Source organism: Parus major, chromosome 3 (genome assembly GCF_001522545.3).
Source record: "Parus major isolate Abel chromosome 3, Parus_major1.1, whole genome shotgun sequence".
Classification (NCBI taxonomy): domain Eukaryota; kingdom Metazoa; phylum Chordata; class Aves; order Passeriformes; family Paridae; genus Parus; species Parus major.
Genome location: NC_031770.1, coordinates 2,050,855 through 2,066,611, shown reverse-complemented (window position 1 = coordinate 2,066,611; position 15,757 = coordinate 2,050,855). Strand labels below are relative to the sequence as shown.

The following is a 15,757-nucleotide window of genomic DNA, read 5'->3' as shown; positions in this document are numbered from 1 at the left end:
CACTAATCAACCATGCAGTAGTTTCCTACTGCAAGCTCAGCCTCTGTCATCCTGAAATATTGAAACCTGGGAGATTTAAATGCTCTGCAAATATAGGCCCAGTCATGGGGAAAAATGAGAAGTGCCAGCCCCTGATTAATGACATTGAAGGCATTGTGACAGTGTGGAGCTGAGTGGATGCTGAGTGATGCTCTACCCTGAACTTGGTTTCAGTTGTGCTTCCTGGGAGCTGTAGGCAATCTCCACTTGCTGATGTGAGCTGGAGGGACTTGAATGAGTGCATTCCATTTCCAGCTGCTGCCATCAGCATCCCAGCTTTAGAAGCAGTTCATGGGAGGAGACTGTTTGGTGGGTTGGTTTTTTCCCTCGTTTTTACCTTTATTTTCCCTTGTTCCTGCCTTTCCAGCCCCTTCAGGAGACTGTTCCAGGACCATTCACTCTCAGGAGGTTCTGCAGCTCTCAAACTTCAGCTTATGGAGCTGGTTTTCCTCCTTGGACCTTCCCTCAGTCACTCTAGGAGTGGCAATTACATTCATTTTTACTTCAGCTAATCAAGCCAAGGTGTCTCAGTTCACAATTTCCATAGTAGTTATTTTCAGACCTGTTTTACTTTTTTACAGCTCTGGTAGCTTTTGCTCAGCATTTCAAATGAGGTCATTAAACCTTTCTCCAGCAGCTTGAAAGCTCAAAATAATAAATAATAATAAATAATAATCATAATTCTCAGAGATTCAATTCTTTCTTTTTGTTGCTGCAAGGCAGCTTTAAGTCAGTCTCTGATCACCTTGGTGGTTGTTCAGTGAGTTTTCTATTCCACACATTTACATCAGAAAACTGCTACTTCCTGAGCCTGATTTTTGTACCTTGTGCTTCTGAGTTCTACCCCATTCTGCTTTTCCTCATCATTCGTTAACTTTGGGTTTGCATGAGGAAAATCAGGAGCTTACAGGAATTGGTAATGAAAGCATGTCGAGAGCTGCTCAGAAAAGAACACTCTTACATTAACTCAGAGCCACAAAAATAGATGAAGCAGATAAATCTGAGAGTAGGTGTTAATGTTTTATTTTGAAAACTGCATTCTATGAATGTTTTCTACTTTCTATTTCTTATTTTCTACTCTGAAGTGGAAGAGAGCAGCAGAACAGGGGCAAAACCCCCAAGTTCCTGAACTATATTAATCATCTATGAAAAGCCACCTTTCAAAATTGATTGAGGAATGATAACATTATTTTAAAACCTTTGCTATAACCCTGAATTTTGTGACTGCATTTAATCCAGTAATACTTTGAGATTTAGTCTCACAGGCTTGGAGGCAATTCATGTTTTGGCTTTGTCTTTGCTCCTTATATTCCAGCTTTGCTTGAGCTCCTCATGGAATCCCATCTGAGGCAGAATTCATCCCACTAAAAGAGCTTGCAGGTTGAAATCCAAAATTCCATGGGTCCAATTGCAGCTCAGACAAGGTCCCCAGAGTCAAATCCCCCAAACTCAAGTGCTGCTGAGAAGACATCAGAAACTTTTACTGCTGAGTGTATTGGGAAAACTGTAAGTTGTCATGTTTAACAAAACCCAGTTTTACTTCTAGGTTTTTTTTTCCTGCAAATAATTTCCAAATTTAATTTCTTGTCAGAAAGATTTAGGAGCGAGTAAAGTTAGGCACAGAAGAAACTTCTGGTATTTGCTGCTACTTAAACAATATATAGATTATGATATGTTTGCTGAGGCTTTGATTCTTCCTGCACATTGGCCAAATAAAATTAACATTGGAAGAAAGATTTCAGCAAAGCAAAGTGGGTCATAGGAGGATCTGAAATTTGCATTTGGCATGTTAGCCCACAGCTGAGGTTCTGATTTATCTGTGAATCAGCTTTAGGTAAAATAACAGCAAACCCATATCCTCCTGTCTTGACTTCTGCACAGCTCAGATGTTGTGGGAGATAACTTCCAGTTTAATTTCCAGATGTTCCATGCAGCCAATGGAGTGCAAAAGTCTTGAGCAAAGTCCTTTTGGATTATCTGATTTAATAACAGAGGAGAAAATAAAATTTCCTCCTGGGTTCTGCATTGGTATAAATAGACATAACTTTTGGCTTGTGGAGGCTGTTCTGAGTTGCTGAGACCGTCTCTAATACAGGGTTTTTGTGAAGTTTTCTGCAACAGAAAATGTAGGTTCTTTTAAATGGGAAGGGTTTATTGTCTATTTAAAGGGAAAGGAGACAAAAAAGGCAAGGGGAAAATGTTTCCATTGTGCAGGGTAGGGGGAGAAAAAACAACAACAAAATGGCAAAGGCTTTCTCTTCCAAAACTTCATCTGTTCATATTAAAGGTCATTAACTTCATTTTGTATGGCAAAAAAACCAAACTTGTTGAAAAACAGAAGCATTTAAAAATTCCCTTCAAGAAAGAAGGTCCTTGAGGATGCTGGCACTGCAGAGTTATTCCTGAGCTGGTTACAAATAACATGTTTGGATCACACAGCCCAGTCTAATTTCAGATCTGCCATTATCATAAGTGGTTATTAATTTTGGAGGATTTTAGAGCAGGCTTTCAATGAACATTGAGTGTGCTAAATGCGAGGGGACTTTGTGGGTGAGAAGTTGTCTTTCCTGGGATGGGAAAGTTCCCTTTGTATCCTTGAGTATTTATGAAGTCTTAAACAACAAATACCAAAAATAGGAGTCGGATCCTCAACTGACCTTGGAAAGCAGTTATTTTTGAAAATCAGATTTTTTTTTTATTCAGTCTTTTTATGGGCAGAGATGTTTCCTGACACGTGACAAGTCTGTTTTCAAGGGGTCTGTGTAAAACATTTTGCCATAATGACAATTTAATGTCTTCGTGCCAACATTAAGACCTAAAGCTTCATTAATGCAGCAGATTTGTTGTGCATCCCACCTGCATCATGCTCAAGCAGATAAATGGCACCCTCAATATTCTGTAATGAGTGCCCATTCCCTGGCAGAGCAGGATGTGTGGCATTAACATGAAGAAACAAATCCTTTCTAATTTTTAATTTTTTTTACCATATTCAAGATAGGCAAGGTAATTAACATGCAGTAGGATATGGTCTAGATGATCAATTAACTTCAAATGAATGTGTTCTGGTAATTACTCCCTGTACAGCAGTGCAAATATTAGATTAAGTTTTAAGAGTGAATTTTATGGATCTTTGAGTTTGAGTAATTTAAGATTAAATAAATTGACTGAACTTCACCTGAAATTCTTGTTAAACCTTCAGACCATTTTCCCTCCCTTCCACCCAATCAGGGAACCGCTCAAGTCAGCACAGCCTGAAATTCCCATAGAATCTGTTTTACCCCTGGAATTGGATACAAACCTGGAGGGATACTCAGAGAAACCCCTGGGCCTCTCTGGATTCAGGAGGTTGGGTTTGCTTGCATCATTTTCACGTTGCACACGTATCCAGCAAACACTCCTGGAAATCAGTCAAGGCCATCGAGTTAATACCAGAGTCTCAAACAGCCTTTAAATTAATAGTGAGTAATTGGCTGCATTGCAGCCACTAATTAAATGTTTCAGCAGAGCTGCTGGTACCTGTCACCCAGAGCTGCCTTGCTGACAGACCAAAATTCCATGAGGCATCATCGCTTTTCCAGATGTCCCTCAGAATTTCTCATGGCCCTTTCCTCTCGAGATCCACCTTGGCTCATGTAAACCAATGAGTGGTGCTGTAAATTTCTGCTCATAGGTCAGCAGTTTGTAAATGAGAAGTTGAATGCCTCTTAATAAAATAATAATAATAATCTGAATAGAGAATAAAAGTAAAAGCAGTTGGGGTTGTGCATTCCCAAAGCTTTTCACAATCCCCATCCACAGGGAATCAGCTCCATGGCTCAGGAAATCCATAACCAGCTGGTCAGATTAACACAAAGGAGGGAAGAATAGATAATTATACCCTTGCAGAAGGACCAGGTTCCAGACTGGACAACTGCAGGAGAGAGATCTGGGAATGCTATTGAATATTGAATTATTGAATTGTTTCCTCTAATTCCTGTGGTTCAGCCACATTTCCATTCCAAAAGCATCTCCTCTTTTTCCCTGTATTCACACAATTATTTCCATGGACATTGACTTTGCATTTGTGGAGTTACAAGAAGGGTGGATGTTGCCACCCTCATTGCAACCCTTACATTAGGAACATTAGTTAATGTTGTTAGTATTATTAGCATTAGTTAATAAGCACTGGTTGAGTCAAATTCAGGTTTTCATGGCAACAAATCCAACTGTCCAAAGGTGCTTAATCTTAATTACATAAATTCATCTTTACCACATGAAGTGCTCTTAGAGAGGCTCATATAAGGTGTTGCAATGAGCTTTTATAATAGCACTAAAATTGAAAACTCAACATGTTTCCAAGTGCTGTTAAACAATTAATTTTCCAAATATCAAATATGATTTAACTATTTTCAGTCAAATAGAGGCACGCATGGGAAATTTCAGGTGAATGGGTTTAACCCAATTGTCATTACATGGAGATGTCACAATAACTGGATGTCATAAAGGAGGTTGGTTGTAATTAGTTCGGCACTGAAGACCTGTCTGCTTTTGCCACGTGCACTAGAAACTGCTTAACTTCTGTAAAAACAGCAGATTTACAGCCCTGGCAAAGGTCACTCTCTATAGGAATAAGTCTGTGCTACACCAGCCTGATACCAGGCTTTCAGAGCCTGAAAAATATTGGTGAGCAGTGTTCCTTTCAATCAGTTTTACTGAAATTTGAACCTTTTTAATATACAGTCTCCAGTCTCTCAAAAATACCAAAGGCCAGGCTGGGTGCCAGCATGTAACAAGCTGCTTTCTGAGGTACCAACTCTCACCTTTATGTAGATTTGATGGGATTAAAAGCTGTGCTGCAAGAACTCTTTGATCAAAGAAGCAGCTGAAAATTGTACGGGCTGCATCTCTGAGTTGCTGTATCCAGTTCAGCCAAGTCTGGCATCCTGCTCTGTCTCTGGCACCATTCTGCTGTTCCTGCCTGCATCCAGTACACTGATCTGAAGCCCAAAATCCAAGTTCCCCATAAGCCAGCCATTTGCATGAAACCCTGAGGATACTTTGGTATTTAAAAGTGGCTTTTTTCTGAGACATATCACAAGTATTAAAGAAAAGGAAATTAAACAACTGCAGAGTGGATTTATTTTTTTTTTTTCAAACTTTGCAGAGGTTTTTATTATACGTGAGGGTATGAGGGAAAGATCACTATAATGAATGTCATAAGCCTTTGATTTACCTGCTTGGTTTTAGTCTCTTACTATTGAATTACAGTAATAAAAGGCTGTTCAGGACAGCAAGCAGGAAATGAAGCAGCAACTGGTGATAAAAGAGACTTTTGGGGAAAATACATCAAGGGCTCTTCAGGAAACAGCAAGATGTTCTTGCTTCAGAAATGTCTGTGGGCCTGTTTCCAGTGGGGCTGACAGCCTTGGTTCAGTTTGGTTTCCTGGTTTATTCCCAAAGCTCTCCAAGGCTGGGGCTGGGCTGTCCTGCCTTTGCTGAGCCAGCAGCTGATGGCTGGGTTTGAGAGGGGAGCACTGAGAGCTGGTGTCATTCAGGCAAAGCCTTGTTGGGCACTTGGTGGCCCTCATTGGTTTGCAGAATGGCTTTGGGTGATAGCAGGAACTGGCACTTTGCAAAGTGCTGTTTTGAATCGCCTGAAGAGAATGTAACAAGCAAAGATGCAAAACGTAAATATTCCTGGAGGGGCTGGAGGTTCACTTTGCTGATGGCTTGGGAATGAGTACATGAGAATGAATTGCATGAGGAACCTACAGATTTGGCAGAGGAGTTGTGACAGTTGCTGATGCTTCAGTTGCTTTCAGTTCATGCTGCATCTGAAGTGCAAAAATGTAGAATGTTAAGATCCTCAGTGGATGGTTTTCAAGGGCTGCTCTATTAAATCTGACCTTTATGTGAGGTGGTCTGATTCAGGAACCTCCTCATGGCACAAAGGTGGCAGCAGGCTATGTGGAAGCAGGATTTGAGCCCTGTTTTGAGAAAACAATGTCATGTTGCTTATTTGCAGTCAGCCCCAAAACCTGGCGCTTTGCATCTGGAAAGTGAACCACAAAGTACTTCAGAGGTTGTCCTTATAGGCAAGAGCCAGTTCTGCTCTTTGGGATGTACTTGTGGCAAAAGTGAGATTTACCAGAGCAAAAAAACATCAGCTAAAGGAACCAGGGTCACACCCACCAGCAAGGGACGTGTCTGACAAGGCTGAACCCGTGTCCAGAGCCTGCAGCAGTTGAGAGGTCTCTCCCAAAGGGAAACTTGGTTTATCCTGGTGCTGCTGAAGTCAGTCTGAAGGAGAAAGGACGGTGCACACGAGTGTTTCTTTGCTCAGTACCAAGTGAGAGGAGATGCCAGTTGTTTATCAGCAGTTTGGAAGTCTGTGAGTGACACTTGATGGGTGGCCTGTGTGAGCACTGCCTGGGCTTCCCCTGCTCCTCAGAGAGGCTCTGCCTTGGCTGTGGCGTTTGCTTAAATCAGAGCAAACGCTCAGAGTTACAGGCTGGGTGTTTGCACGCAAAGTAAATGCTCTAAAACTGATTGGAGGAGCTACAAAAGGGCAAAGGAGCGAACTTCAAAGAGAATTGGAGCAGTAAAATTTGATTTAGTTGGAACATCTGACTAGCAGATGGTAAGGAATAAACTGAAGAAGGTGAAAATCATGTGGGTGTGTCAGGGGAGCAAGTTACCAGCAGGTGAAGGGGACTTGTGTAGCATCAACCACAGTCCAATCTCTGGAATAATAACAGTCGTGACACTTTCCCAGATGCCAGGGTGACTCTGCTCTGTGCCAGCCTGTGGCCACGGGAGCCAGCAGAGCCTCAGCAGCTCCGGAAGGACAGCTACAGGAAATAATCTGGACTTGTTCAGGTGATACTCCTGGTGTATTCCTTTTGGGAGATGGGAAAATGGTCTGGAAGGTGCAAAGTCACACTGGCTGACACTTTTTTGACCAGCCATAAAGTTAGAACTGTATTGGTGTGATCTTCCCACCAGGCCTGCAGCATCCTTCTCCAGGGCAGAGCTGCTCTTTCCAGGAGGTCTGGATGGGAGCACAGAGGACCATTGGGGTTTTGGATAGCAGGAGAACATGCTCCTTGTTTTCTTCAGTTCCACATGGCTCAGTGGCTTGGTGTCTTAGCTCAGCTGGTCTGTTTTGATTTGGCTCCTTTGATCTATGACAGTTTACTGGATTTAAATGGGAAGAATTCATGATTTTGATTCTTGGTGGTATTCTATATTTTGGACTTAAAACAGCAGTAGTAGTGAAAACTTCTTGGAAAGTGTGTGTGTATATATCTATATATTTCTATACATTTATATTTTATATATATATATTTGGTAAATGTGGTTTCCCTGTGTTTTCACCTCTTGTTTATCCTAAAGAGAATGGAACATAGGGAAACTTGTTAATGGACCTCACAGGAATGAAAAAGGAGAGGGGCTATAGTGTTAAGTTTGTGAGGAGGGCAGACATTAGCCTTGGGAACCATGCTTTTAATTATTAGTCACAAAGTTTGCTTTTAAGGCTGTACAGAATTGGAGGAAACTCACACGTGGGACTGTGTTTGCACAGAGAGGAGGTTGCATAACTGGGCTGAGATGACAAAAATCTGTTGTTGAAATCAAACCTGTGTGTCTGTGGGGAATTGTAATTCCCAGTAAAAAAATGCAGAGGATACATCTATAACTGAGGGTTGTATCAATGGACTTGTGTAAATAACAAATCATTCCTGTTTTCAGAAGCCTTTTCAGAGCACGGGTTTATCCTTGGCAAATCCAGCATGGCCTTGGCAAGTGCAGTCCTGTGGTCTTTGCAGTCACACAAAGCTTTCTTCATCACCTTCAGCTCTTCTCACCCTCCTGGTGAGGCTGGCTGAGCACTTGCAGCCCACACATGTACTAGGTAGGCATTGGTGTGGAAGAAGGAGATTAAAAAGTCACCTCTGGAGCATATATAGGAGCTTTCAGGGTATTTCTGGCTTTCCTCACAGTAAAAAACTTTTAGACATAAGAATTTCTGGAAAAATAAATGTCCTGTGTGCTGGTATAAAGAAGTGCTCCTGAGAATGTGTAAGGCAAGCCCTGGAAGGGAGGGGATAAATAACAACAGCTGGGAAATTGTAATAGGGAAAAAAAGTAAGAAGGATTAAAGCCAATTCTAGGGGAAAAACTTTACTCTTGTGCTTTAAAGCACAGCTCTCATAAGGTATAGCCTTAGTTGCACTGGTTTTCATGAGGCATAATCACATACTTGAAGCTTTTAGAGAGTTCATTCTCTGAAGTACTTTTCCATATCAGGGTTTTTAAAAACCCACAAAACCACTCATTGCTGGATTACTTTTTCCATCCAGTATTGCAGTGTATTCCTGTCCCATCCATCCTCAGGCTTTTCACTCGTGTCTGTAGTGTTTTGCAAGGATTTTGCTGAAGTCAATTAAATTAATCTGGATTTACCCCGAGAGTTTGCAGAGCAGGAACTGCTACATCCCATTTTTAAGGTTCCTCTCTTTTTCAAACACAGGCCCTGCCTATAAAGGGGTTGGGAGTATTTTTTTGAGAGGAGGGTGTAGGACTAGGTGACTGCTGCTGTTCCTTTATCAGTGAATGGCCTTTCCATCAGGGCAACATCAGAGGGACACCCAAAGCAGCTTTTCCTAAAAAGGGAAAGCTAAAAGGGTGCTGGGTGTGGGCCTCCAAATACAGATACGAGGTCTGTGGTTAGCACAGAGGAGTTGTGTGTGTTTAGTACCACTGGGACAGGATGGACACCAAATTCCCACTTCAGGAAGGTGCAGGATAACTGCAGAGGCGATGGTTAAGAGTGCACCTCTGATGTGGTGTAGGTGATACACAGGAGAGCTAAAAATACCTTCTTCCCCACCAATATAAAACAAACATCCTGTTAATTATGCACCTTTAAACTTGGTTTGCAAATTGGCTTAATAATATGTAATCATGATTTACTTAGAGACATATTAGCATTTGACTTTGAATTTTGGATAAGTCACCTGTATTCCTGGTGTATTATCGTGGAGCTCATGCTTGGCACTTTGTGGTTTTTAGGTCAACAATGTGAGCACACTGGAGAGCTTTTATCTTCCTATTTCATAAGATTTAACCTAAATCATGGCACTAAGCAACTTCATGTGAATCTGGTTTTGTTATTTATTAAAAGTACACACGACAGGTTCCTTTTTCCTTCAAATCCAGCCAGTCAGTTGTTGCTGAGTTTCTGGGTTTGTACCCACAGGATCTGTATTATTGATCACATAATACAGTCATTTTTGTCAAAAAACAAAAGTCTCCAAGTTTCCCAAGTTCCTTGTGTTTGTGACACAAGGAACTGCCCCCAGCACTTTGGTACATGACAAACCGGGGCGTGTGGAAATCCAGCACACTTTCTGCCCTTTTTTGTTGTTTTTTTAAAGAAAAAATGAAATTGCTTTTGAAAAGTAGAAATAAATCTTAACTGCCTGTTTCCATTGTGATCCACATTCATTTATTTCTCTATTTGCTGTGGTTCTTATATCTGTCAAAACTTCTGGTAATCCAGGAGTCTCAAAACACGAGGCCTGGCAGCCTGACTCCAGTGTCAGGACACTCACAAGGAAGGAGCACAAAACGGAGGTGAGAGCTGCACTGTGGCCATTTAATAATAAAAATCAACTGGTTGAGGAGGAAAAGCACATTCTGGGTATTTTTTCTGCTTTGTTGTTTGCATGCTGCTGCTCCAGTTGCACAAAGCTCCTGGGAGTCTCTATAGCTGATGGTACATGACTCATTGGTCTTTTGACACTGAGCAGTTTGACACAGAGATTTTTATTTGTATTTCCATGGAGAAATGTATGTACAGATAAAGGTTACAGAGGGAGGTGAATGGCCCTCAAATTGTGTTGTCTTTAAAAAGTCTGTTCTCCTCTATAATGTTAAATAGGATGTCAACAATGTCCCTTCCAGAAGGCTCAGAACGCGTCTCTGTGGTTTGTGTGCATCCAGCCAGAATGGGGGTGGAGAAAATACCTTTTACAGGCTATTTACTTCTCACAGAATCAAAGTGGCAGTGGAACAACCCATATTTGCAAGTCCCTTATTGTAAACCAGACCAGGGTAGGAATACTAAGTAAGGGAACTTGACCGTACTGCAGTGTTCTTCCTTTTTCCCATCATTATTGTGGGGCCAGCGATCCCAGGTCCTTTGGCCACTGCCTTTTAGGAAGGGCTTTGTATCTATTATTGGTCAGTCTCCAGCAACACTTAATGGGAAGTGCCTGAAATGTATTTGCAGATAAACACCTGGAGCTTGGCAGCAAACTGCCCCAGGCTTTACTTAAACATTTTGTAGGTTCAAAACTGGAAAGGCAGGACAGAAAATGCTAAAGATAACAAGGGAATCTGTGCCAGGTAGGTTCTCCTGGGAGCTGCTTCCAGACTGGGAATGATTTTATCTTTCCACTGCCCTCAGGAGCCACCAGCATTTCTGCTCCTCATTCCCTTAGAGGAGCACAAAGGAGTTGGGCTATGTGAGGGTCAGACCATGGCCATCCCTCTCCTTTAAAGAAATTATTCAACTGTGCATGATTAATTTTTACTTCCAGTGCATCACTTAGAGCCACTTGAGAGCATTTTGCCTGGTGGCTCTAAGTGGGCTTAGCTACTTTCTTAGCTGCAAAAATCAGTGGGTATTTAACCTTAATAACTTCAATAACCCCAAAGCTGTCGCTTGCTGTGAACCCTTTGCTCTGCCTCTTTCTAATGCCCTGCACTTTGTATCTTGTTGGAATCCTTACTCAGTGGTTTATCTCAGAGACATAGCAAGGAAGACTCTGCTGTTCCATCTCTAGAAGAGCTCTCCTGACAGACAGCTAGAAGTTTCTCTGTTATGTCCAGGTGTTTCAGAATTTAAAAATTGCTGTGGAAAAGCTCTGTTTGGGGCAGAGTTGGTTGAAATTCTGTCAAAAATGAGATCATTTAAATGAATTTGAAAGTCACACTCCACACTCATTTAAATGCGTGCAGGAGTCAGTCATGCCAACCTGCTAATAACCTCAAGTGATTATAAATAGCCTTGTGATAACTTGAAGTGATAGCTTCTCATTTTTGAGTGGTCGTTCTGTGTCTGAGGATAAAGATCCTGTGTTTTGAAGTTTAAAGTCCTCATTTTGTACTCATCTGTCTTGATGGAGAGATGGGGTAGAGAAAAAAGGGAAAAGGACATTACTGTTGGTCCCCACTCTGCCCTGGCTGCTGATGTAAAGGTGTCAATAAAATAGTCATGGTTTGGAACATGTACAGCTGTGGATATGCTGGGATTTGCTGCTGCAGCTTTCAGGCTTCTATTTCAGATCCTTGCATTTTGTGCACTTCAGGTTTTGGTAAGGCAGATCTTCCTGAGAGGAGAATAAAAGGAATTAAAACCTACATGGGACCTTTCAGTTGATTAAATTTTTCATCCTCTGAGGAAAACCCTTTTTAGAGGCTGGTTAAAACAAGGTGGTAAGATTTGCCTAATTACAGTTGACTCCAGCAAACTTCATTTTTAGTCTGGAAAACTTGAGAAGGATCCATGGTTATTTTAAAATTAATTATCCCTCTTCTGAAGTCCTGCTGAAAAAAAAATTAAAAAAAATAAAAAAGAACAGCTAGGCACAAACAGGCAGTAAAATGAGTCACAGATGAGGCAAAATCTACCATATGTCAGCTCTGCCTTGGAGCCAGTGGGGTGCTGCCTTTGTTTGTGTCAGTGGGATATTTTTGCTGAGGTATTCATGCTTCCCATGGCAAAGCCCCGGCACTTGGTGGGTCTGACATGGCAGGAACAGCACTGGGCTGCCTTTCTTGGTTTAGGATTCATTTTTATTTTACAGTTAGGTGCTGAGGCCCTCACAGCACTTAGAATTATAATGTAAATATTTGAATTTTTATTTTTCATAATTTATCACCTGACCTTAACATCTGCTGAGTACAGGAGATGCAGGAGCTGAGGGGTGTGGAACTCTTCAGCAGGGTGTTGGCTCAGCTCTCCTCAACTATTTCCTCCTGAAGTGTTGGTGCTGAACGTGTGGGCATTTCCTCCCTGCTGGCATCAGTGCCCTGGCTGCTGAGGGCTTTGGTGTGCTCCAAGTCATTTACACTGCCCAGAAAACAGGGAGCAAAGCTTGCTGAGAGGCTCCTGAGCAATTCTCTGTCCAGCAGGCACAGGGCAGGTGGGAATTTCCCTTGGGACATCCCTGGAAAAGGGAAAACTTGCAGTCAGGCCTGGAACAGCCTGTTGAATGATGGCTGGTGGTGATGCTGTCCCTGACCTCCGTGAACCAGGAGGGACAAAAAGCTGATTGAAGTCTTTGCCTTGGAGAGAAAGAGTTGTGCCTTCCTTCCCTAGGAATAGAGAGATTTGTCATTTTAAAGCCTGTCTCTGGTCACTGTTTATCCACACCTTCCCAAGCATTACACAGGCTGTTAAAATGACTGCAGCATCCTGGAGTGCTTTGTCCAAGAGGCTGTGTGGTAAAAAGGTACCAGAAACTCTGCAGTGGAGCCGCAGGGCAGGAAAGCAGCTGCTCCAGTAGTGATGGGGATTCTCTTCTTTTGGCTCCCTTGTCTTCTTTGCCCTCATGGATGGCAGACAGAGAAAGCAAACTGTTGCCTCTTCATGCAGCACTGTGACTTGTAGGAGCAGCAAAACCACCTCTGTGTTGCTATGGAGCACTAATAAAATACGTGTTAGTGGGCTTGGCTATTTATGGACCTTATGTTGGAGCTGCAGCGGGGGTTTCCCTGTTGATCCGTGTCACAGGAAGCTGCACCATGGACAAGGAGCTAAAATTGTATTTTATGGTCTGGATCAGCAAGTCTTGTGAAGTTCATTGATTAAAGCTCAGCACAAAGTTATTTTTGGATGGCAGTTCCGACCTCTCCCTGACTTTGCGGAGAGAGTTTAGAGACGCTCAGGGCTTCTGTGTTCCCCAGCACTCGGGCTGGTACCGAATGGCAGAGGAGGGTGGTGGCCAGGCAGGACACTGGGTGAAGCACAGCTGTGACAAGCACCAGGCAGCTCCTTGTGAAGCCCAGACAGATGTGGCTTGGTGTTTCCTGCAGGAATGGGCTCCCAGCACCCCTTTCAGGGAGGCAGGGGCTCAGGCAGGGCTGCAGGGAGCTCCTTGGGCAAAAACCTTGTGATTCAATGAATGAGGCTCTGTTAGATTTCCTGGACAGGGGGCTTGCTGTGGTAAAAGAGTTGCAGAGTTCTTGGAGAAAGGCAGAATCCTTCTGAAATCTGCAGGTGTAAGAGCTGCCAGAAAAGTTTTAGATGCATTATACTAAATTCAGTAGAAGTTGAAAGTGAAGTTTCAAGGAGTTATGAGAGAGAAAACATCTAAAATAAATCTCTGAATCTATGTGCTGGAGGGACAGACAAGGAGAGGAACAAAAAAAAAGGGGTGAAAGCATTTTATAGAAACTGGAAATCCTTTGTGGAGTGAAGACTGGTCTCTTGTCCCCTTGCTTTGAGAAGGGACTCGATACTTGTCTTCTGGGCCCAACTGAGAGACAATGTTCTGTGTCATTTAGAATATGTTAATTCACCTAGAGAAACAAAAATCATGAGACCTCACCTGTGATCAAACCAATCTGGTACCATTCTGTCCTGGTCCCAGACATTCCACGATCAGAAAAATAAGAGAACATCTTCAGATGGGTTCTTTGCTGTATAAGAAATGTGGGGTGATTTCTTTTTTACCAGTCAATGTATTTTCAATGTATTTAAACTGAAACTACATACCAAAGTTTAAGTCAGTATTAGGAAAAAAATCAACACCAAAAAACCCCAAAACGTATCTCCGCACCAAGAATACTCTACACAAAAAAAAAAAAAAAAAAATCAAAAATAATCAATTAACCAAAAAAGAACCACCCCAGAAGGAATGGTAAATACACTTTTATTGGTGTCCTTGGAGAACTCTCGCCTCTAAAGGTGATGGTGCAGACAGGATTTTATCGTGAACATCTTCTAAGAATGATTATTTGCCCTGATTCATTGCTTGGTAAGAGCCCGTTCCCTCCAGCTCAATCCAGGAACACCATGCACAGCTCCCTGGGATCAGCCAGGGAACTTTGATTGGATTAGTTTCTGGCTCATTATTTTCCAGGGGGGGAGAAAAGTTGGAGACATGTAATAAGATCAGTTACCCTTGGAGGTAATTTAAGTCCTTCTCTCTGCAGTTAATGAGCAAAGTAGACAGGAAGCTAAAGATGAAGGTGGCTATGCCAGTGCTGTCAAAAGCTGCATAAAAGTGACTGGAAGTCTAAGACTCAAATAATGATTTTGTGTATAGTTAACAGGAAGTTCTCAACAATTGGTATTAATGTTCCTAGGAAGGTGATGCAGGTATTTGGTTATTTGGCTTCAGTCAGACTTTATATGCTTAAAGCAGAATCCCAGCTGATGAAACAGCACAATTTTAAGTCACTGATTCCTGCCGAAGGAGCTTCACTGGGGAACTCATTGCCAGCCTTTGTGGAACACAGTACTTGTGATCAACGGGGCGAGAGAATTCACCACATGAGGCTTTTGAGTTGGGAAGAAACGCAAAGTTTCCATCCCAAACTGCCATTTGTGCACTGTTCAATGCAGTGTCCCAAATCCTGAGAGCAGTTTTTCCCATTTTGTAGAACAGGTAGCTAACATCCAGTCTTTACCTGCTGGAGAAGATTCCTGTCAGGCTTTTGCTGTGCTATCTCAGCACATGTTTTGTCTGTGATAATCACTAGTTTCTGTGTGGGGAGCTATGAAACTTGTTGGTGCCAGGGATTATTGTAAGGATGTTTGTGTGTTATATCCGTGTCATCGTGGATTTGGGATACTCGGGAGTGCCTTTGCTGTGCCCGCTGCTTTTGTGGGATGCTTTTATTGCCATGGATTGGCTGCTTAGTCGCAATTTACTCAGCCCCTCTGCTTAACTTGACCAGTTCTGCCACTGCAAAGCAGCCCAGAGAATGAATCCTGAGCCGAACGATCCTGCACTGCTAACGGCACTGATAAGCCCCGGGAAGGGACGGATGAGCCGCTCCCTCCGCGGCCACTGAAGGGCTGCCTCCCAGAAGATGGAGCTATTTCCCCGAGACTGCTGATGGAGACCTTGTAAGTTCAGTATCACATGAACTTGGGGAATTCTTGCAGATGCTAGAGAATTATTCCTCACAGCTGAGAGACAGAAGAAAGAAATGAGCATGCTGACCATAGTTATTTTATTATAAAAGTAATTTTTTTACCTCAGTAAATTATACTTCTTAACAATAATAGTACATGAAAGTGGGTTCAGTTGTTAGAATCCAGATGCCAACCTTTTTTTCCCTTTGAAACTACACATGATTTAGGTATATAAAGCATTGCAATTTTCTCGATTTTATCACTTGATTAGAGAGGGGGTGATTTGTCTTACTGACCACAGTCGCTCCCTTTTTGCTGGAAGCAAATCCATTTACTTCTGTCTGGGATGAAAAGGGCTGTTTATTTGTGGTGTGCTTTGGTTCCCACCTGTGAATGATAAGGCTGGGAGGGATTTTTAAACTTCCACATTGAAAATCAGGTGAGAAATTAATGAGCAGAGAAGAATGAAAGCAAAGGATGGAAGTTGATTCTTGCTCAAGGAAGAATGGTTTGTGGGAAGCCACAGTCCCTTGAGTTGGGGCTGAGCAGCAGAGCCCTTCTGGCAGCAGATGATGAAGGAAA

The 15,757-nt window shown here is 42.4% G+C and overlaps 1 long non-coding RNA gene across 3 annotated transcripts in view; it reads left to right on the top strand.

The window, feature by feature from the left end:
* The first annotated feature begins 14,534 nt into the window (after positions 1-14,534).
* Positions 14,535-15,757, top strand: part of LOC107201377 — a 38,876-nt gene continuing 37,653 nt past the window's right edge. For all 3 annotated transcript variants that reach the window (XR_004496591.1, XR_004496589.1, XR_004496590.1), the window contains exon 1: positions 14,535-15,166. This is a non-coding gene — a long non-coding RNA (uncharacterized LOC107201377). The remainder of the gene's footprint in view (positions 15,167-15,757) is intronic.